The 21951-nt window shown below is 39.1% G+C and overlaps 1 long non-coding RNA gene across 5 annotated transcripts in view; it reads left to right on the top strand.

The window, feature by feature from the left end:
• Nucleotides 1–21951, top strand: part of LOC148056414 (uncharacterized) — a 179698-nt gene that overhangs the window by 37575 nt on the left and 120172 nt on the right. For all 5 annotated transcript variants that reach the window (XR_015703347.1, XR_015703356.1, XR_015703351.1 and 2 more), the window contains exon 2: nucleotides 17876–18171. This is a non-coding gene — a long non-coding RNA (uncharacterized LOC148056414). The remainder of the gene's footprint in view (nucleotides 1–17875; nucleotides 18172–21951) is intronic.

Raw genomic sequence — 21951 nt, forward strand, 5'->3', positions numbered from 1 at the left:
TATATTAATGAAGACGGCTGAGAGAAGGGAAAAACAAAGCTGAAACTCCCCTAATATCTTTCTTTAATAGAGTACTCCCTGCTAACACTTTGTTGACATAGGTGCCTATTTGCATAAAGGAAAATATGGGCGTTTGGAACTATTAATTATTGAATACTCTATATATTTTGTGGTAATTGCTATATTAATTGAGTTATTTTAGGAGGGGTTTTATGGAAAAGTATTTATTTATACAACAATTCAGAGGGGAGAGAGAAGTTTTATTTAAAATAGCTGCATTTTGTATCATCATGGTGCCATATCTCAATAACAAAATATGCGATAAAAATACCTGTGAGAGCAGCTTACCTTTAGGCAGCTGTATCCAGAAATACTGTGAACTACTATCCCTGATCCGTGTTGTTTCAGTGAGTTACAAACCTTCTTAACTGGAACAGAAAACTTGCAAAGGGAGAGCTGTTGCCTGTTAAGTCCAAGCATTGGCAGGACCTCCCAAGAAAGGGAACTAGCCCTGGATGTGGTTTCTGAAAAGCAACTGCTTATTACCGCTTCCAGATGTTGCCTGAAGGAGAAATTTTAAAACAAAACAAAACAAAAAAAACCCTGAACAAAATAAACTGAATTATTGGAATGAAGTACGCTTGAAGCAAATTTTGGCCAATAATAGGCAACCTAATAGCGTAAGAAATGAAGAAGTATCTCCACTCAACTCCTTTGATTTTTGCAGTGCGACTCTGAGGATATCTTCATGTAAATACCTATGCCAGCAGTTTGCTATATTTTCACAAGATAGTTTTCCCAAAACTCTTCTCAAAAGTAAGAGATTAAAAAATGTTATCTTTCTTGTTGCTATGTCAAGTATAACCCTGTCATGAAAAATGAACATATGTTAGTAAAACAGAGAAGCCCACTGAGAATGTAATATAGATTTGATTATTTAAGGCAAAAATATTACAAACCCTATCCATATTGTTTTCATTCTGTGTATTTAATGGCTTCACCTAAGCTCTCTTGTTTTGATTTCCTTCCACCTCCCCCGATGGACTAGCACAGTTACTACCAGCACGCTGGTTTTCTGTAATTTCTGCAAATGATTGGTTATAGTAATTAGGTTTCTTGGCAGACAGCCCTACAAGTCAGCTTGCTGTCAGGAGATTTAATTTCATTGCATCTTAGTCTAACACACTTGATGTGACCTGTATTAATTAGGAATGCTATGAAAAGAGTTTGGGGAATTAAGGATGCGGTCAGGCATTGTGGGACCATAAGGCTCCCCAAAGAACCAGAGGTTTGTAGCAGGAATGTCTTGACAGAAGCAGGTAAAAATATCAGATGAGGTCTGTCAGAACATCTCATTCTTGAACAGCCAGTGCTCTACAGTAAATAATTCAGGTGATGCTGCTGGGAAAGATGGTTCAATGGAGGAGGCGAGCGACGTTGGGTGGGATTGTGGGAATGGACTGGCTGTTGACTGGGATCCGCAGTGGCAGAAAGCAGGAGCTGGAAGAGAGAGAACCCCGAAGTCTGAAATCTTTTGAGGTCTTTTCCTAACAGCATAAATCTTGATTAAAGTACAATGGACTCTGAAAACTGTAGCTCAGCTTCAGCTATGACATATATGATTTATAGCTCTGAATCAAGTATTCTCTAGGTATATCTTCCAAGGACTACTAAAGTGAAGACAAAGATAAGAATTGAATTCAGATGTATTTTTCTCAGGCTTTAGAAGACAAGAGAGACCCTCAGAACCCAACTGAACCTAAAGAAAGTAATTTTGTTGGATTCAGTGGATGAGAATCCTCAGTTCTCGGATTTTTTAATAGTTTTGCACATAGGAAACAATGATTATAGGTAGCGTATGTTCAGAATTAGTTCCTTACAGCATAGAATCGTTATTGGACTAAATGAATGGAACTCTGGAAAGGGTTCTGTTGAAATCAGTAGTTCCTTCTTATAGTAAAGGGTGATTTTTAACTCAGGGAATATTATAACAATCCAGCAGCAGGAAATAATTCCCTAAAAGCTGAGTCTAATTTAAACTACAAAGATCACTAGTTGTGAACTTGGAGCACCCTTTAATTAGGCTTTGTATCAGACAGGTTCTTCAGCAACTTACCTCATTAGAGAAATCTTATGTAGGAGTCTTCTTGCACAAGTTACCCAAAACAGGTCACAATCCAAAACTTCAATCTTTCAGTTTAGTGAAAGTAAATATTTATGGTCCGGGAAAATGTATGTTGTCATTTCCCATCTACAGCTCTGTATAAACAGAGCATTTAAGTGGAAATGCACATGTTCTTTCTTCTGCACTTCTGTGAACACCTGAAAGATCTATAATAGCAAAGCACATTTTTTTTCAAAGGATTTCTTTAAATCAGTTTAAACTTCTCTAAAGATTCCAGCAGGAGGCAGCTGGAAAGAAATGAAAAAGAGTCGTGCCAAGGAAATTACATTACTGTCATTGTTAATTTGCTTTAAATAAACATGAAAAGAAGTAGTCTATCTTCTGTTAAAATTTCCCATTGGCTTACAACCAAGTGGTGAATACTATGTTTTATAGACTCTGACATGAAGTCTGTGTTTAAATATTTATCTTTTGAACAGTTATGTTTACAGATAAAACCTTCCTCCAACTTAAACTTTAGCAAGAATGTGATATATTGCTCTTCTGAAGTTGTCTCAGGTGAAACTATATTAGCAGGTCAGATTTCATAAAGTTCTTCAGTTCTCTCAGATTATTTGCTTAAACAGAGATCAGTACTTAAAAGATCAAGGTGAAAATGTATGCAGTAGACTACAGTAACCCTTGCTTGTAAATTTGTTGGAGCCACTTGGACTTTACCACAGAACACCTGCTCAGTATCGACAGCATTGCATATAAGCTCCGCTGCTGGGTTTTGAATGAATAGAAGAAATTGAGGTCTTATCGATGTCCTGTGAATTCGCCAGCTTTCAAAGCCGGTTTGCAGACCTCCCCGTTGCCACTGGTGTTGCAGTGTTCACGCTGACACTTCAAAGCCATCAGCTTAGCACTGCTGACAGCATGGATGGAGGGCAGGCTGCTGCTGAAGTGATCAAAATACATGGCTGTGCTTCTGGTTAAGAGATAATTAAGTCAATAAATTGAGCTTGTTTTTCTTCTTCTTAATATTTGTATTTTCCAAACTGCAACATATGTGTGAGTACAAAGCATGAGCAACCAGAGCGCCCTGCCGAGTTTTGCCAAATAAGAGGAGCCCTTTCCCCCTTGTGCCATGTAAAGGAAGCGTTGAAAAGTGTCTACTGTCATATAAAGGAGCCTTTAAATTTATTGTGTATATGATTGTGGTTCAGGGAACATGCTTGAGCAGGTATAAATTTTGGTGGAGAGTCAGCTGGGCCTCATAAAGATGCCACTAGGAAGCCTGCAACTCTTGAGTACTAAACTTGTTAGTGTTACAATATCAAGGGAATATGTAAATTTGGTTTAGGTGCTGCATCTATCCCATCCATATGTGAGTTCGTTTGCCACTGGATACTGTTGTTACAATGTCAGCCGTAATGAAATTGGGAAAGATTAAGCAGGATAATATTTGTTTGTAAAACAGTATCCCTGACAACTAAGTTCAAAAGAAGGGAGGAAGTGCAGCCCTGGGAGTCGTGGGAGGTCGGGTGGGATGCAACGTGCTCAGGGCGGCAGCAGGGGCAGGGACGGTTTGAGGCAGACCATCAGTTGTGGGTGATGTGGCAGAGAGCGGTGTAAGACCGAAGTCCTTTGCGGTTCCAGGTCTCGGTGCTTCAAGCAGCCTTTGCCATCTGAGTGTGGACTACAATTGCAGATCCTCAGAAGCAGCCGGGGGACTATACTTAATATCTTCACCTGGAACAATGAAATCAAAATGCCTTTTCAAATTAGGCTTTCAAACTTTGCATGCAAAGGCACTTATCCCAGTTGTGGATGTGTAAGGACAAATAGCTGCTAGATTTTTTTTTTTACTTTTTTTTTTTTTGTTAAAGTGAATAGTCATGTTGAAACTGCTAGGTGATTTACAGTATCGGCGTGTACCAATGAACTATTTTGAAAGCCAAGCCCTTACTTTGCTCCAGGTTTTTCATCTCCACTGCTAGTGAAATAAATTGACTGATAGCAATTAGTCTTATTAATGTCACAAATGCTAGCCTTACGCTGAATAGGTTCTGCAGGCTTTGTCTGATTGAATTTATTTGTGTCCTCCTAGGTTAATCAAATATTTCAAAGAAAGATGATCAGAGAATACTAAGTTCTTTGAGTCTATCAGTATTCTGAGCAGCTCTTTCTAGCTATCCAAATTCACTTGAGCTGATGTACATATATTACATGAGATATTTATTGCCCAAGTAGATTTTTTTTTTTTGTAAATGCAGTCTTCTTGCAATTAATAAAGCTCTTAGTAAATGCTTTTTGCAGGAAGCAATGTCCTTCACAGAAGTACCAAAGTCATTTCACAAAGAAAATTTAACACATTAGGAAGATATGGAAGAAAAAAAACCCAGCCTGATGCTCAAAATTGCACTAAGTAATTTTTCTTCTTGTGTATTTTTAATTTAGGTATTTCTGAATTTCAACCCAGTAACTATAAACAGATCTTTCTAAATGCACCATATGATTTTCTTGGATTTTGAAAACGCTATTTTACAATATGTCTGTAAATTGCAGAAGTATGTCAAAGTATATTTCAAAATAAACAGTTTATTCAATAACTTCTGAGGAAAAAAATTACATTTCCTAGATAAGAATATGTTCAGTTGTTCCCTTGCTGACACCTCAGAAGTATGACACTTTAAGGGTTGTAAAGGTGGAATCTAAATAAAAGTCACTTTTGATTAGAGATATGTTTGCAGTGGTGGTGCGGATAATTTTGTAGAGGAAAAGTTACGCCTGTTTTGTTCCCTGCAGAGTTCAGCAGATAGAATTTCATAGCACTAATAAATTGTGAGGTGCGTGGGAAAGTTTTTCCTAATTGCAAGTGGCGCTTCTGCTTTTGATGGTCAGCTTCCTAAAATAAAGTGATACCATGTAATGTTATTCAGATTATCCTTTACATCCCAGCTGCTTTAGCTAGTGCTCTGCTTTGACCAGGTTTTACCAGACCTGTAACCTTGAAAAACACAGTTGCAATTTAAAAATCCATCCTGGGCTTAGCCCCTTTAGTTGTGCACAAAGCGTGTGGATGGGTGTGTGGCTGCAGGATGCTTAGGAGAGGGGAGGAGCGTGCAGAGGGTGTTCCTGTCGTGTCCCAGTGGACACCTACCTGGCCTCCAGTGTGCAGCGCTTGTGCTGGACCCCCTTCCCGGCGGGGACTGTCCTGCTCTCTCCGGGCCTGCTTCAGGGCTGGATGTGGGATTGGTGATGATATTATCTGGATCTGTTGTTTAAATTCCCAGTTGAGCATTAGCAGTTGAGTAGTGGTAGTGACAGCAGTCAACCCCAATCCTCCCCGCAGTGAGGGGCTGACGGCACCCCCCTTCCCCTGCAAACGTCCTTGCAGCACTTTATTATATAGTGAAAAATTCCAGCCAGGTAGGCCAAAGGAGAGCTGAAGGTTTGCTTCCCTTTTACAAAGGAGAGGAGTGAAACTCCGTTCTTTACTTTTAATAAGTAAAAGTTAAGTAAGAAAATAATTTTATTAATCTCGTTAAGGTTGCTTTGTTTTAACAAGCAATAAAAATTATAAATAATTAAACAACTAGGGAAGCCATGTGCTAGTGGGTTATTAATGCAGGCCTAGGGCACATTGTAAGTCACGACGTTGAAGGCAAATTGACTTTAATCAAAAGGCCTGCATTAATTACTTCACTCATTCCAGGCCCTTTTCTTTTTCTTGCTATGATAATATCAACTTTTTTGTTTAGTTTTGCTTCACATGAGCAAAGTAGTATATTTTGGGGAGGGAAAAAAAAACACTTGAAAATCTGCAGTATAGATTTTAATTTAATGAAATTCACTGAGATCGAGTCTGTTATAGTCCCCAGCCACAGCACATGGCTTTTCAGCTTCAGCATACAGAACTTCGGGTTTTTTTGGAGCCCCTCCATCCCCAGTTCAGTCCCTGATTACAAACTCCTTTCCTGTCCCTGACGGACAAAGTTTTCGTGCATGGTATATTAATCAAAACCACTTTGGACAAAGTGTGATAGAAGACTTCTGCCTGAACTTCTATAAGCCAGGCAGAGAGGAGCCCGGTTGTCTTTAAATTTGTACCTGAAGGATTTATATTTATTGCTCTACTGCTACTTCTTGGGCTTGGTCCTCCCTGAAGGCCTTCAAAACAGCTGAAATGTAGCCCTGGGAAGGTCAGTGGGAGGCTGGTGCAAAGCACAAACCTCATTTAAGCTCAGCGTTGAATGCTTTAAGCGTTGCAACGGCCTTGTCCTGTCATTGCACCGAGGGCTGGATTCCCTTCAGGGTGAAAAATCCAGACTGTCTTAAATAAAAATGCTGACTTAGCCATGTGGAAACATGTTCTTTCAAGCGTTGCATTGAGATACATAAATGGATTTTTGTATGTTTTTAGGTAGCAATAAAGCATCAGCTCTCATTAACTGGCACCTTACTAGTACTTGTGACTGGGCACAAACGGGATGCATGTTTGAGCAACAAGTACGTGGCTTTTGTGGGACGCTATTCTTCTTTGGTATGTGATGTGATATTTCCTGTAAATTTTGATAACTTGGATAGATTCAATCCAGAAATCTTTGAAGAATGGAATTGGTAGTGTATTGATTTTTTTTTTTATTTTTTTTTAAACACAGAACATTCTGTTTATGCTGCAGGCCAGTTGCCACTGCTTTTCCTGAGATACTTGAAATATATATATTTTGCATGCATCCTTCATGCATATATGTATGCATTTAAGTGTTGTAGCACAGATATTAATCTTCCTTGTAATCTCCCAGGTCACTGCTCTCATTTAATATATTATTCTGATCCACTTGAAGAGCATGACAGGGAACTGGGCAGATTAGCTTTTGGTGCTGCAGCCTAATGCAGCCTTAATTCATTTGAACAGAGAAGTAAAGAAACATATGAAAAGACTTCAGGCTCATTATAACTCGACTCCCTCTGCAGCAACAGACTTGAAATAGTGGCTCCAGCTTTTAAAGGGGAAGGTGGACATTTTTCCAGATTTACCTCTGGTCACTACTGCTGTGCTGTCACTGGGGCTTGAGGGCACCAGTGGTACCGCTGGTGGTTTTATTCTCCATAGAGTGTTTGGCAATGGATGGCGTATTTCCAAAAAGATGCTGCTACTTTTCTTCTTTTTTTTTTTTTTTCTCGAAAAAACTGTCACAGTGCTCACAAATCTCACAGCTAGATTTATTTTTTTTTAAAATGTCAGTTTAATTACATTTGAGACATTCGAGGGAACTGAAGGGGAATGGCTTTCAGGAAAGCATGTTTAGGTGGGCTCAGTGTTCATAACTGAGGTCTCAGTACCTGCAGAGAAACATCTGGCCACTTCATTAAGGTGCTTACACAATAAATTAGCTCTTTTGAACATCTAGCCCTAAATTCACATACCATGCTAGTATTTATAATTTTATTTTAACTTAGAAGGCAAATCTGTGAGACCTTCCTCTCTTCCTCCCTTCTCTCTCGTAGCTGTCCCCAGCGGTGGGAGGCAGTGAAGCTGGCCATTTTATTGTACCTAAGACTAAGTGGTGAGATTGTGGAGCTAAGGGAAGGTTACCTGTCTGAAACAGATACCTATTACTGCTGTCAGAAGGTTCCTGAGGGGAATGGAATAAGAAGGGCCTGAGTCCAGCTAAACAGTCTCTTACAGAAAGGTTAAAAAAAGAAGCATTTACAGTGGTAGCTAAAATAAAAATAAGGCTCCTTCTGTCCTATGAAGTCAGCTATGGAGGTGTGGTGCATGCACAGGGGAGAACCTTTCCTTCCTCCCTGGGGGTGAAACCCTGCAAGCATCAGGATTGCTTCCCTTTAGCTGCTTCAGAAACAATTTGGGAAGAGCAGAAACCATGGAGTACTCTTCAGACTAAGATGGGAGCCTAGTTCAAAATTAGTAGGACCCAAGATCTCTTACTAGCTGCATCTGAGGGCAGATCAAAGATAGTACAGAGGAGAAAAATAATTTATCTGTCATCAAGACAGACTGAAACTCAGTGAAGCAGCTCAGAGAGAACTAGAGCAGTGGATAATTATCCTGGAGCAAAGATATAAATGTAGGAATGATGGGAAAAGTTACCATGAACTGTGATACCAATAAAGAATTAAAGTATTTAAGCAATATGAGATGACAGGCAGTGCATATCCGGATAAGTATAGCATGCCTCAGGTAATGCTGTAAAGTGTCTTGACAGCAGGTTCACGTTTAGATTCTCCCAGGTCTTACACCTTTATCTATCAATCTCAACAGTGACTTTAATCACCCAAAAAAGCGTTGCCCAGAGTATCCTGTGAAGGAGCTGGAGACAAGTGATTAGAACAGGGAATCTGCCACTCAGAACCTCCTGTGTGCTGCTTCTGCTAGCAGCCTAAAATATAATATACCTTTACACAGAAAAAATGGATGTCGTGGTGTGCAGCTGTTGGACTACGTCAACCAGCTGAGCAAAAGTGCCAGTACATTTTTGTTCAAGATGCTGCATAATAGCTGAAAGTTTGTCATGGTTGCACCATAAGACCGTGTGTCTTGACCAAAAGCAAGCAATAGGTTACCATAGCTGGAGAATATGTGTGTGTTGGAGCTGCATCACAGTTTTGAAGTGCAGAATCAAGGAGGAGAAAAGGAGGTACTATTTCTCTTGAGTGTATCAGGTTAAATAAAATAAAATTCTTTATGAGAAAGTGTTTTGAAGATATATTTATCCAAAAGAAAGGACATGAAAGACTATCTAGGAACATGGCAGAATTGTGTTTAGAATCTAAGTTTTTTTGGTGAAAAGGACTTTACTCAGCCTATGCCTGAACCCTGACACTGGTGGCTCAGCCAGCAGTACCGACACACGTACAGAATAGCAAGCAGGTGTCCAGCTCCCATTACAATTCCTTAGGAGCAGGAACCTGCTTGGGCTCTGAGCTTTCTTTGAAGGCCTGTGTACCAAAACTTTATTCTTTTTTTTTCCTTTTTCTATCCTGAAATCTTATACTGTGCTACTGCTTCCAGATATCTTGCAGCTAGTCACAATGAAAATTAAAAAACCTCCTCTCAGTGCTGTGCTAGTTTAATTGCTAAATGAAGACAAGCACCTGACAAAAATGTTAGCAACATGACTAGTACCAGATGCAGAGATGCTTATTCATTCAAATGAGGCAAGTTTCATAATTAACAGGAGCGGATTTGATTGTGTAGGCTGTTCAAGCTAGCTTCTGACTCAAAACATCTTTGCAGAACAATCAAATGCTGCCCTTAACTGCTGAAGATCTTTGATGTAATCCAGTAAATTTACCCAGTGAAGAAAGTCTGAAGACTTGTGATGGATACTTTGTTAGGTGGGTGAGAGTGCTGCTTGCCTCTCATATTCCATGGCTAATTTGGGGTAACTGTAGGTCCATGTGGGTAAACAGGGTTTCTTTAGTATGTATGCAGTCGTTGGTACTGGGTACTATGGGTAGAAATTATCTCCGCATATGAATAGTCGCGAGTCATGCACCAAACCACAGTCCTGCAGTCAGGACTCTGCACTTCAAACCTGATACTGATGTTAAACAGAACGATGCTTAAGCCAGGATTTAGGCAGAAGTTAAGCAAAGCATAAATGGTGGCTTTTAGCTGGGTATCAATTCAGTTCTCACAAGCAAAGAACAATATTCTAGGAGAAACTTGAATGATTTCCTGAGTTTGACATTTTCCATGCAACAACATTCAGAAGACAACAATGAATCATGGTTTTTAACTTTGCCTCAGTGGAGGGAAAACTGTTAGAACTGCTTTAAAAGAAAAAAAAAAAAGGTATTAATACAGAAGTGGCATGTGACTCCTCTAGAGTTCCCTCCACTTCATTGGAGTCGTCACAGCCTGATAAACGCTTGATAACAGACAAGTTGGTAAGTGAATTGGATAGATAGAGATCCTTTCACTGACATCCTACAAAGCTTTAGAAACCCTCCCTACTTTAGACTGTAATAAAAACATAAATGTGATAAAAACAATCAAAACATTTTGCAATGCCTGTGTATCTAAAATGGGGGTGGACTGGACTATCTCATTTTTCTGAGTTTCTAGGAAATCTATATTCTCATATGCATATTTTACAGCTGTTTTGACAGCCAGTACGTAAACATACAGAATAAATACAGCTATCAGCTGAGAGTATCTCTAGACATTGTCATTTTCATTTAAGCTTGCTGATGATACACAAAATAATCACTGGAATATATTTACTGAAAGTAATGCAGGTTGCTATGGTATATTATAATATTAAAAGCATAAATTCCTGCATGTGGGGAATGGACTGTAATATGCAAAAACTTGAGACAAGTGGGAAAAGCTGTCACTATGTTTGCCAGGGAAAATGCTTCACCGAAAAGGTGGTGTGTTCAGATGCTTGATTTCACGTATAGAGGGAACTCCAGGGGCAATGTCATCTCTAGAGCCGAGTCCTAGATGGTTTGCGCTTGTTGCTGTTTATTGCTGCTTTCCAAATATTAAAGTCTTTATCTGATGAATTGTTTTTCTGTCTTATCCAGAACACTTGAAAGTGCTTACATGCATTGCTAACTTGTTACTAATAAAACAGTCCATGCTGCTACCGAAGATTCTAATATTCCCAATTAATATCTCAGGGGTAAACAACTACTCTTTAAAAATGTGTGAATGTATTTAATGCTGAAAAGAGTCTCTATAAAGTTGAGGTTTTAAGGAGTACAGCCATGGCAGCAACATGGCAGAGCAGAAAATGGCTTTGTGCCAAGTCCAGCAAGGAGAACGCAACTGGGGGAACAGCTAAAAAGTATAAACTTTTTTTTCCCATCTTTTAAAGCATAAGGAAGCAAATTGTTTGAGAAGGCTTCCTTAACAGAGTAAAATAAGTGAAGTTGCATGGGATCCAAATGTTTATTCTGCTGAGATAGAAATTGTTTTAAATGTTGGCACATAAGAGCATAAATTAGTGTATAATGCCCAGGAGACCTGAGGGTATTGTTCTGCCTCCAAAACATTGTTAGCATTAACTTATTATAAGAACTATATGTTTTATCAGTTACAAGGAATGTCTGTTATAACAAAATGCCAAGTACGTTCATACTGTGCTCTAAATAACTGAGAAATTAGATAGAAATTATACTAAATAATCCCTTAATGTCCTGCCAGCTTATTCTATAACTTCTACCACAGCAATGTAAAGCTGACATCAACAAAGTTTCCATACCAGTGAATGCACCTGTATAGGAGAGGAGAAAAATACAGAGCTGCTTGGATGCCACTAAGAATGTAAATCTTGCTTTCAGAAATTATTTAGGATGACACATCACCCTGACTTTTAGTGCGGTGTACCCTTGCTTACCTGGCTATGGGCACACAGAGGCGTTCCTCTGAAGTTAGCAGGGGGATGAATTTGCAGCACACTGGCTGTTCTGGGGCAAATCTTCCTGCGTGGGATCTTTCCTGTGGTTTGTCTTATTCCTCCTTGAGGGAAGCTGCTCTCGCCCGTTCAGCTGTGCTGATGGGGATAGGGGTAGTTTGCAGCAGTACCACGGTAGCCCCCATGTTTCTATGGTCTCTTGTGCACATGGGCCACTTTTTAAGTAGGACTGTGAACTCAGGAAGCAATTGCTTTTAAAAATCCCCTCCCCTCCACCCTCGATGGAAAAGATTTTCATTTCCATCATTTTAATGTTTATTCCTGTGCTATTTATAAGAACTTGTTTTGCAATCCCAGTATTTTATTAACCATAATTACTCTGAAATGTGCATCATTGCCCTTTACGTGGACTATATAATACACACAACAGAACATATTGAGCTGCTGCTGCAGTGAAGTTGCACCAGGGATGAATCTGGTGTGCTGTATGCAAACTAGAGAGCACAATGTTCCAACAGCTTTTTGTTCCCCTTGGTCTCGTTCCCGGCGTGATGGCCTGGATTTGAAGTGTAGCCGTTGATATTACCTACCAGACCCAACATGATGAATAAGAAATCCAGTGGTGTTTTTTAAATTGCCTTATAGTATTAATGATTCATTTAAAGAAAGATGTGTGATCTTTCCTTTTGATTTTGGGAGAAGAAAACATGGCTGTGGTTTAATTATTTTTATTTTTCTGAGTATTTCATGTTCTGTACCCTTAAAAAGCATCTATGCTCCCTTCAGATGAAAATACCCGTATATAAGAAAGAGATTTTTTTTTTTTTAAAGCTGAAGAACATTTCTTGCCCATAAAATGGGTAAGGAATATAATTTAAATTTCATGTATGGCTTTGGAAATCTTAGCCGTACAGCAAGAGGGACAGCAAGACATTTGTGTCCGTTGCACCTGCCCTGCCACACCACCTCCTCCAGCCTTATGGCCGTCTCCCTGCCTATGCTCCCTTCAGCCTCCCTGCCCTCCTTTCAGCCTTCACCTTCTTAATATCTGCTCCTTGGAGCCACGAAAGAGAAAGTAATTGTTGTAGCCAGCATTTTACTTATAGCTACATATTTGGATTTTTTACTGCAGAAAATTATTGTTGCTTTACACTGATTAAATGAAAAGGATTGAAGTCCAGTGACGGCTTGGGGGGGGGGGGGGGGGGGGGGAGAATTAAAAAGTTGTAGAAGAATGCAGGTCAAGTGAGGAAGAGGATGGTCAACAAGGTTGGTTTGTTTGTTTGGTTTTGTTTTTCTTTTTTTAATATGTAAGATGGTCTTGGAAGCATTCTGTGTGCATTGAAGGTGATCAGGGTGGCATTTGAACTGGCCAATAACTGTGACAAGGCAAGATGTGAAAAAGGCGTTTGCAAGGTAACCTGCTGTTCAAGATTATCCCACCTCTGGCACGCTCAGGGCACCAACGCAGTTCCCTGGAACGTTTGGCTGTGACTAAGAGGAGCACACAACACTATGCGGCCCTTTTGTATGATTTGGTATAGCAATGCCTAGATCCGCATCTGAGAATTTTCCACTTAGCATATATTCAGTAGACAGTCGATGCACATGTAAAATCATCATCTGCGATGTGATTTTTAGATCCTAAGCATCTTACTGTAATTACTGTACAAGCTTTTGACAGAATGATTTTTAAAAAAGAATAAAACTACTGGACGCGTTTGGGGGCACTAATATAATAGTATGAGGTTGATATTAAATGCACAAACATCTTGGTAAACTGAAAGCTTTAATTCTTCAGTTGGATAGCACAATCTGTTATCCTAAATTAAATTTCCAAAGGAGTATTTTTTTCAGATATTACATACTTCATAGCTGACAGGGACACTATCTAATTAGCTATTTATATGCAAGGCATACCAGGGGATAATTAGAAACATGGATTATGCAAAGGCAATTAGACTGACAGAGGGCAAAGGAAGCTAACATATTAAATCAAATTTGTATATATGCTTATATAGTTTATCATGTGTCGTTTGGGTTGTATTACATTAATACTTCATTTAATATGTTGTTATGCATATTACTGTAATCCACTAATTTGTAAATTAAACATGTGCTCTCCTAAAAACAGTATCTGTTAGCCCGATGAATCAGTTAGACCTGCAGGAAAAAGCTTAATTAAGTTACATATGTATTCCACCCCTTGGGAAATGCCCTACGCGTCTCTAATTGCATTTGTCTGTGTTCAAATACAGGCTTTATGGGTTACTGCCGTCCCCAGCACATCTTATCACATACTCAATATTTGTATTGCCAAAGCAATGGTGGATGCCCTGTGAACTGTGTGGGTAGTTGTCGCTGGGCCAGCCAAAAAGAGGGTGAAATGGGGAAATGTTCTTTTCTGGAGTTCCACAGAGCAGACACGCCACGTGTCTGAATTCAAGCAGATGGGAAAAGAGGGTCATTTGCTGTGTAAAGATGGGTGACTTTGTGTAACTTTGATATGTAACTAATGGGAGCGGTAGGGTCCTGTATTAGCTGCTCTCAGTCCCCCTCTCAAGGTGGTTGGTTTTTTACCACTGACTGTATAGAAAGTCGAAGGGGCTTGGTCAGCCAGGTGGTGTCTAAATGAATGACAGATTGAATATCTCTCAGGTGTGCAAATAGGTAAGTGTTCCCCGCTTTGTGACCACCTCAGTCAAACAAATGTTATAAATGAAGAGTTGTTCAGGATGTGTCAGGTCCACAGCAAATATGCATATACCTATGCAAATCAATACAAGTCTTTCTAAACTTTTAAAAAGTAGGCAAATGTAATTGTTTCATTGGCAATTGGCAAGTCAACAGTAGAACCAGGCACAGCTGCTGAAATCTAGATGATTCTGCTATGGTAAGGTGACAAGACTGTGTCTAGTCTGCTTTTACTACCTTTTATTAAACATTCAGAAGAAATTATCTCTCCTTTATATGGTGAAAGGAGGGTCAATTCTTTTAAGGTCTAATTGTAGAAAAATCATGTAACAAAAGCAAAGGGTGTGTGAAAGCAAGAGATATATATCTCTTTATAGCTTGAAATTCCTCTGATAGCTCGTACAGTGAAACCGGAGCTATCCTCCAGCTCATCTCTCATGGGCATTGGTGGTGTGCTGCCTCTGACATAGTGTGCTTCCAAAACATCGCAGGCTCTCCTCTTGTTCATACTGTAGCCCTAACAAATAATTTTACTGGCATATAAACCTTGGTATAGCTGAATGTAGAATTTACCTCCTGGACTTTTGTATGCTTTTAATATTTATTCATTGGTCTATAATAGAAGAATATTTGTCATCTTAACTGGATTTCTGGATGAGAATCAATGGATCATTAGTTTTAATTATAATATATCAAAGTCATATAGTATAATTTATATCAAATGAAATTAATATCGGTGATATACTGTACTGTCATCACTAAATTCTTCGTGATAACTATAAATATCGAAACCTGTTTTCTTTACATTATTTACAGATTGATTTATCCAGTACAGTCTAATTAAACAGGCACCATTTAAAAAGTGATTGCATGTTAATGTGGGATGAGATACAAATATACTGGTCAATCCAGCTCTAAGAAGGGAACATCTAATGTAGCAAGTAATCATGTGGTGTGAATAAAGGATTGGACTGGGAATCAGGAAACTGAGTTTTGTTCCTGCTATTGATACTGCGTTTTGGGTTATGTTTTTCAAAATCATTTGCATCTCAGCATCTTTATTTGTCAAGTTGCTTTCTTCTTTGTGAAATTGCTTGATATAAACAAGAAAAGCTGCTATATAATAGGTATTTGTTGTTGTTAATAAGTGTGTGTCATATCAAGCATATTATACTGGATTGGGCTTAGAGCCTTCAATAACTTCCAAGGTAAAGCCTTAGACATCAAGCTATCTGAATGTCTGTAATGATTGCCCTCGGCTTGCGTATCCTGAAATTAAACTATCTCAATGGATTTCACTTCTGCAGATGACAGCACAAGCAAATGTCAAGACAAATAGACTAAGTTGGTAGCCATTGACAGACAGATAAAACAAAACGGATTAAGGGTACAATAAGTCATTTATATTACTATCTCTCAGATCGGCGACAATTATTTAATTGGTTAATAACAAAAAGATAAAGTAAGATTAATAGCTTGCATGAAATGCAAGTAACTAGTATTTCACTGCTTTAAGGAAGTGTTTCTGAAGTCCATTAAGTACTCGCCTGTAGCACCACGTACGCTGGGAGCAGAGCCTAATCCTTAAGCAACAACAAAATTTAGGATTCACAGCAAAGGTTTCTTGTGAAGGACACATATGTGAAGCATCCCTCTGAAAAAATATTAAATTAGGCATATAATGACCGTTGTTTTGGTTTTTGGTTGTTTTTTTTTTTTTCTCTCAAACTGGAGCTACTAACAGAGAACCGGGGTTGTTTGGGGCGTTATTTATTTGTTTATGACCGTCTATTTTCAGTCCACTCATAGCTAGGAGGGAAGATGCCTGTTCACTAAAATGTATCTGGACAGAGTTGGGTATATTAAACCTTACGACATGTGATCAATGCTTTTGCAAGTCTGGATGGTGATGATGCTACAACGATTCATTGGCAAATTTTTAACTTCCCTCTCCTGAGGTGAAGGCAGTGAGACCGCTTGTTCTAATGAAGCCAAGCCTGTGTTTGCGTTACAGGACCAGGGCCTTACTTCATAAACATACTGGATTTTTGCTATCATTTCTTTGATTGATTTTCATTTTATATCACTTGTCTAGCTTAAAAAAGTGGCAAAATAATTAAGGTATGCAGATGTATGTGAACTAGTCCCTCAATATTTGCAGTTGGGCATAAGTTACTATCGGTGATCTGCATAAGGAATTCTCAAAGCTTTACCACAATCTGTGCATTCCTCCCGCCCCAATTTAATGAGACTCAGTCTGAAACTTAAACTATTAAACTGCAAACAAGCAAAAAAAAAAAAAAAAAAAATCTGCTGGCCACTGACAGTATGCAAACAAGGTATCCTTGGATGGTGATGTCCCCTTGTAGAGGAGTGTTAAAGCCAACAAGGTCTCTATGAGTACAGCAGCAACTTGATGCAGCCTCTGTGTATCTTTTATCTGGAAAATAGCCGTTTCCCAACTTCTTTGGCAGAAAGGCACTCTTTCTGCAGGCTGTGGCTAGCCTTTGAAATTACTGCATTTTCCTTTTGTGATGGCTACATCTGTAAGTGCTCTGCCTGTAAATAAGGTGAAGTTTGAAGGTCAGTTGAAGGTAATTCCCCCCAAGCAGTCCTCTAGAACTCCAGAATCTACGTGAACATCTGAAGGATCAAGTGACAATGCTTTCCCCTTGATTTCTGCAGCTAAAGAAAATGGTCATTTCAAAAGCTTTGATTTAGTCCAAAGTAACATGGCATTCTAGTCTAAACACAGCTTCTTTTTAATGAGATCCATTGTTAATGTACTTGTCTCTGAATCTTGTTGCTCATAGTTTTCTACTCTTGAAGGCTAATTAATTTTAATATGCTCTGTAAGAATAGTTCTATCTCCTCCATTAATGAAATCTTCACTTGGATAGCTCAGAATATCCAAATCACTTTGGCAACTACAGATATGGAACAAGGCATTAGTATAGTCCATGTTTATGTCCCGACTCTTCCTAAGAGAAGTTTGCAGCTGTTCTTTGCTGGGAAATGGTGGATAGTGTACATTAGTGAAATGAAATATCTCTCTACATGAGAGCATCTCCCTTCCCTTTCTGACTGATATGGTTCTATGATGTCTTGTTGAATATAATTATAGGGTTCCCTAAAAGAATCCTTACCTGTCTGACTCTGAATGGAACTAGAGAAATGGTCCTGTGGACAGAGCCATCAACCGTGTGTCTTGCATAGAAAGAGATTTGGGGGACAGAAAAATGCAAATGCTGCCCATCACTGTCACTAGGGAGGTAATGAATAAGTGTATGAGATCACTGGCAGAGCTAGCTTTGTGTTTATGTGCATTTTGTAGTAATTAAAATACAGTTCTATAGTTTCTGAATTTCTGTTTCCTCAAAAATGGAAAATGGGAAAGGTGTGTGTTAAGTTCATGCTTGGAAAAGTTTGGTAACTGCTAAAATTTCTACGTTGAAAAGGTAGCTCCTCCACTTAGAATCATAGAATAGTTTGGGTTGGAAGGGACCTTTAAAGGTCATCTAATCCAACCCCCTCCTCTTCTTAAGAGTTACAACTTGAGGAGATTGAATAAAAATTATTGACTAGAAAAAGTAACTCAACCCATCAAGGATGGGAAGCAATGCAATGTGGAATCCATTTGATAAATACTCACAATGAGTATTTTTTTTTTTCTTTGCAGTACATGAAGTTCTCAGGAACATCTTCAGCTTTGCCTTCCAAAGTTTCACAAGAGATTCAGGCAGAGTGACCGTGAAAAATATCGATGTATGAACAGTTTGTGACTCCACTTGCTCCTTGCCCCAGTGTATGAGCAATCCCGTCCAGGATGCTCCCCTGCTCCTGGTCCAGGACTGGTTCCAAGTCTGCTGATGCTGGAAATAAGTCTTGCTCTGAACTTTATGGTGCTTGGGACCGGCACTTGTCTGGCAATGCTGTTACTACTGCCTATCATCCAGACCAAATCAGGAAAAAGAGGTAAGAATCATGACACTCGTTCTTGTCATATGCGTTATTCCTTCACTTCTCTATACAAAATATCCTCTCTAGTCCATTACATTCATCATGTTTAGATGTACTTTGTTATGGTCGATAATCTATTACTTGAGATATCTGATTATTGAGAGCAAGGAGTGTTGGCATTTCTCTTTGGCAAATGGAATTTCCTGCTGTTTTCTTCCTTTTGTGCTTAGGTGAAATATTACAGCGTCATAGATGGTAAATTAAATGTCAAATATAATTTTGCATCGAAACCATGAAGTTTATTTCTGCCCTAAGAGCAAACCTGACAGATGCCTTCATGTACTGGCTGTATAAAGAGCTATATGGGATGATAAATCACTTTTTAGTGTGTCATCACAAACGGTTCTTCTTTATGAAAGTTTAGGATTTTTAGAAGTGCTTTAGAAAGAAACATCTTTGTATACAGCCAGTAAAGTCAAGTCGTGGAGCTTCTTCGATCAGCTTCAACTCTTTCCCCCCTCCCCCCCTGAATCATGTAAACATGCATCTGGTTTAGATGATTAAAGTGTGAAGTGCTTGGTTCCTAAGGTGTTGGATCACAACATTACCATGTGAAATGCCCATAATTCCTTTTTAAAAATAGACCACCAGTAAAACAAGGTACAATAGGAGAGTGATAACTTGTCTAAGAGGACCCCAGAATTCTCTACCTGAATCTTACTATATAGGAAGAATAAAGCCTAACTAGAGTTGAATTTTTAATCCACATCACAAAGCGCATCTCAACTTTTTTCTTTTTACTCACATGGCTTCTGTAAGGCTGTCAGTGATGCATCCTCAGATGTTGCATCACATCCTCGTGCACACATGCAGAGGAACACCTTAAAATGCCCCCAAAATGGTTATTAAATTGTTAAGGAAAAAACCCCAAAACACCCATAAACTGAAACTTCAGTGTCATAACACTGCTGGTGAAACATAACCAATATTCCTAATGAAAGAGGTGTCCTTCTTGAGGAAGATATGCATTGGGATATAATTGACATAATGGTTGAAAATCAAGCACGTGGTCATCTGATGAATAACTCGCCCTCAAATCCATTAGCCATAACAACAAAGCAGCGCTTAAAATAATGTCTGTCCGTGCAGAAAAATGTCAGTGAGTGTCTGAATCAATAGTGACATTTAGAATTGCAATAAACTACGCAGCCAACCAAAGTCATCGTATCTGGGTAGATCATAACAGACTTTAGTCATAGTGGACTCAGTAATGTGCAGAAATCCTGAGCTATCTAAGTTGATGGTAGAAATGATTTTTCTTTAGCCGGTGTTTATTTTGTCATTGTTTTCTCAGCCTCCTTAAGTACATGTCAGCATTGACCATTAGAGAGATAAAAGAGCCCGAGTAGATCGGTATCTGGCTGGAACGCTGTCTTCAGTCTTCCAAAAAAGAGAGATTAAATTTGTATGCTGGGTCATTCATGCAGTAAATACAATGAAGGAGGAAAGCAGAAAGTTTTCTATAAAATTGATAGTATTTTCAGAACAGAAACATGGGAGTTAGTGTATTGGATCGGCGCGGTGTCTATGTAGTCCATAGCTGTCACAGATAGGGTTTAAACCACAGGCTTCAGAGGCAACCCAAACAAAAGGCAATTGTAGTCTAAGGAATTCTAGGGGGAAATTTTCTCCCATCTTCAAAGGTGGGAAAAGCTCTAGAAATTTTCCCCGAAGCACAGGAGTTTATATGCCTTCTAAAGCACTGAAGGGCTGAGGGTTTTGTTTTGAATTTATAATTACAACCCTAGATATTATTGCTATTCTTGCAAATGTTTAAGCTCTCTATAACTCCTCATGAGCTTTCAGACTCACAGATACACTGAGCCAAGAAATCCCATAGTCTGACTGTTGGTTTTTACCATCAGTTTTGAGAATGATATCTAGTGCTCCTGGAAAGAAGAATGTGAGCTCATTAGCTTTGTTGCCCCTCTGCAAAATGGGCATAGTAACACAGTTACCATAATAGTGTTCATCAGAATATCCAGGTCCTTGATACATCAGCCACATCGGTTCCTAAGCTGTGGATCCACTCAGAGGCAGAGGGAAGCAAAGTGCCATTCCTGAATTTATGCACCAGGTCAGGAACGCAGCCCTCCTCACCTAGGCTAATGAGCTGCCCGTTAGACCTACATCTCTGCCAGCCACTGCTAAGTGATAAACATGACAAAGTATGTAACTTATCCAGTAGTATGCAGTAAAGCACCGAACTCTGTGGTTCTTGAATCTGTTTTTTATATTGTGTATGAAATTAACAGAGGAGAAGTAAAAGCAGCGAATATAACGCAGACATCTATGCTGATAGATTGTTCATAATCAAAATGTAACGCGTCGAACGGACATAACTAGGGAGAGTCAAGTCAGTATCTTTTTTTCTTCGCGTTCTTTCTTGCTACCTAAAGGTGATTGCAAGTGTTTTATGCAATTCAGTATAGCAGATTGATATTTCCTGGCAACATATTTACATAAAAGGAAGTTAAAACAAAAACCTTCCCCAGGAAAACACTCTGTGCCCAAGACTACATTCACATTCATTTTAACTCATTCACTTGTGACTGAATGGGTTACTCCAGCCTTGCTTACAGTAATTGATTGATGACTCTCCTCCCTCTTGCGAGGACATAACATAAGAAGCTGTGTAAAATGGAAGAAGCTTTTGAAGTGTCAAACTGGCATGAGAGAAAAATCTAGTCCCTGATTTGAAGACTGCTGCAGGTGTTTAACCATCTGTATCTCTCCAAGAAGTGAAGGTTGCTAAGTGACCGGTACAACTTGTCTAATACTGAATAAACCAAACTGTTTATTCCTGCCTCTTTCTGCTGCTGAGACCAGCTGGGTGTTGCATGAGTGGGTCGTGAATATGCTGATGTCTGCTAGTCACGATGCACACAAGCGCAGCCAAAACTATGCTTTGCACATAACTTCAGCCAGTAGTTTCCCCATAGATTTTCTTGGAGGTTGCTGTGAAATTCATGGCAAGCGTAGCTCGCTCTCGTTATCCTAAACAGCCCTTCAACAAACACCTGAAGGCAAGCAAATAGCGCAGTACGTGATGTCAGCGTGGGGGCTAGGAAGTTCTGCACTTCCTTAATAGATGGTCTGGGAAGTGGTTTGATAATCTGTTCCTAACCAGCAAAGGTTGTTTCCTAAAGTAATATTGATAGAGAAAATTCTATCCTATTCATGATTAACTCCATCCATATTATAAATGGTAAGGAATATGGCTACAGTAAGAACTTTATATTTCCAGTGTCACGGTGTGCATTATAGGAATTCTTTGCATTGGCAGTCGAGTGCAGTAGCTTAATAAAGAAGGAATGAGGATCCGACTCTCCTCCTAGCTGTGCCATGTACAAATGACCTTGTGCTCTGCATTGGAAGTATGAACGCACCAATACCTGCCTTGCTAAAGTGCTTTGAGAAGTCTTGTAAAAGGATAGAGTATTAATACTCCTATCTGGTAGCATACAAACAGTGTTTTGTTTTATAAAACAATAATAGAAGAGAATTATGTGCATATATTTTGATGAGGTGATAAGATGTGGCTTCTTCTCACTAAAATATTCATAGCTAGGGGTACCTTTCCCATCAAGTGACTATAAAAGCTGATGTAATGGAGTTTGAGATTTACTGTCTTCCTGCATGGTTTTGTACAAGAGTTTTGGGTTTGGGTTTTTTTGTTTTGTTTTTCAGTTTGCAGCTCATTGGGAATTGTTTTTAAGATGCAGGTGCAGGTAT

This window comes from Nipponia nippon, unplaced genomic scaffold (assembly GCF_047370975.1).
Source record: "Nipponia nippon isolate SJK-2023a ecotype South Korea unplaced genomic scaffold, ASM4737097v1 scaffold_14, whole genome shotgun sequence".
NCBI classification, from domain to species: Eukaryota; Metazoa; Chordata; class Aves; order Pelecaniformes; family Threskiornithidae; genus Nipponia; species Nipponia nippon.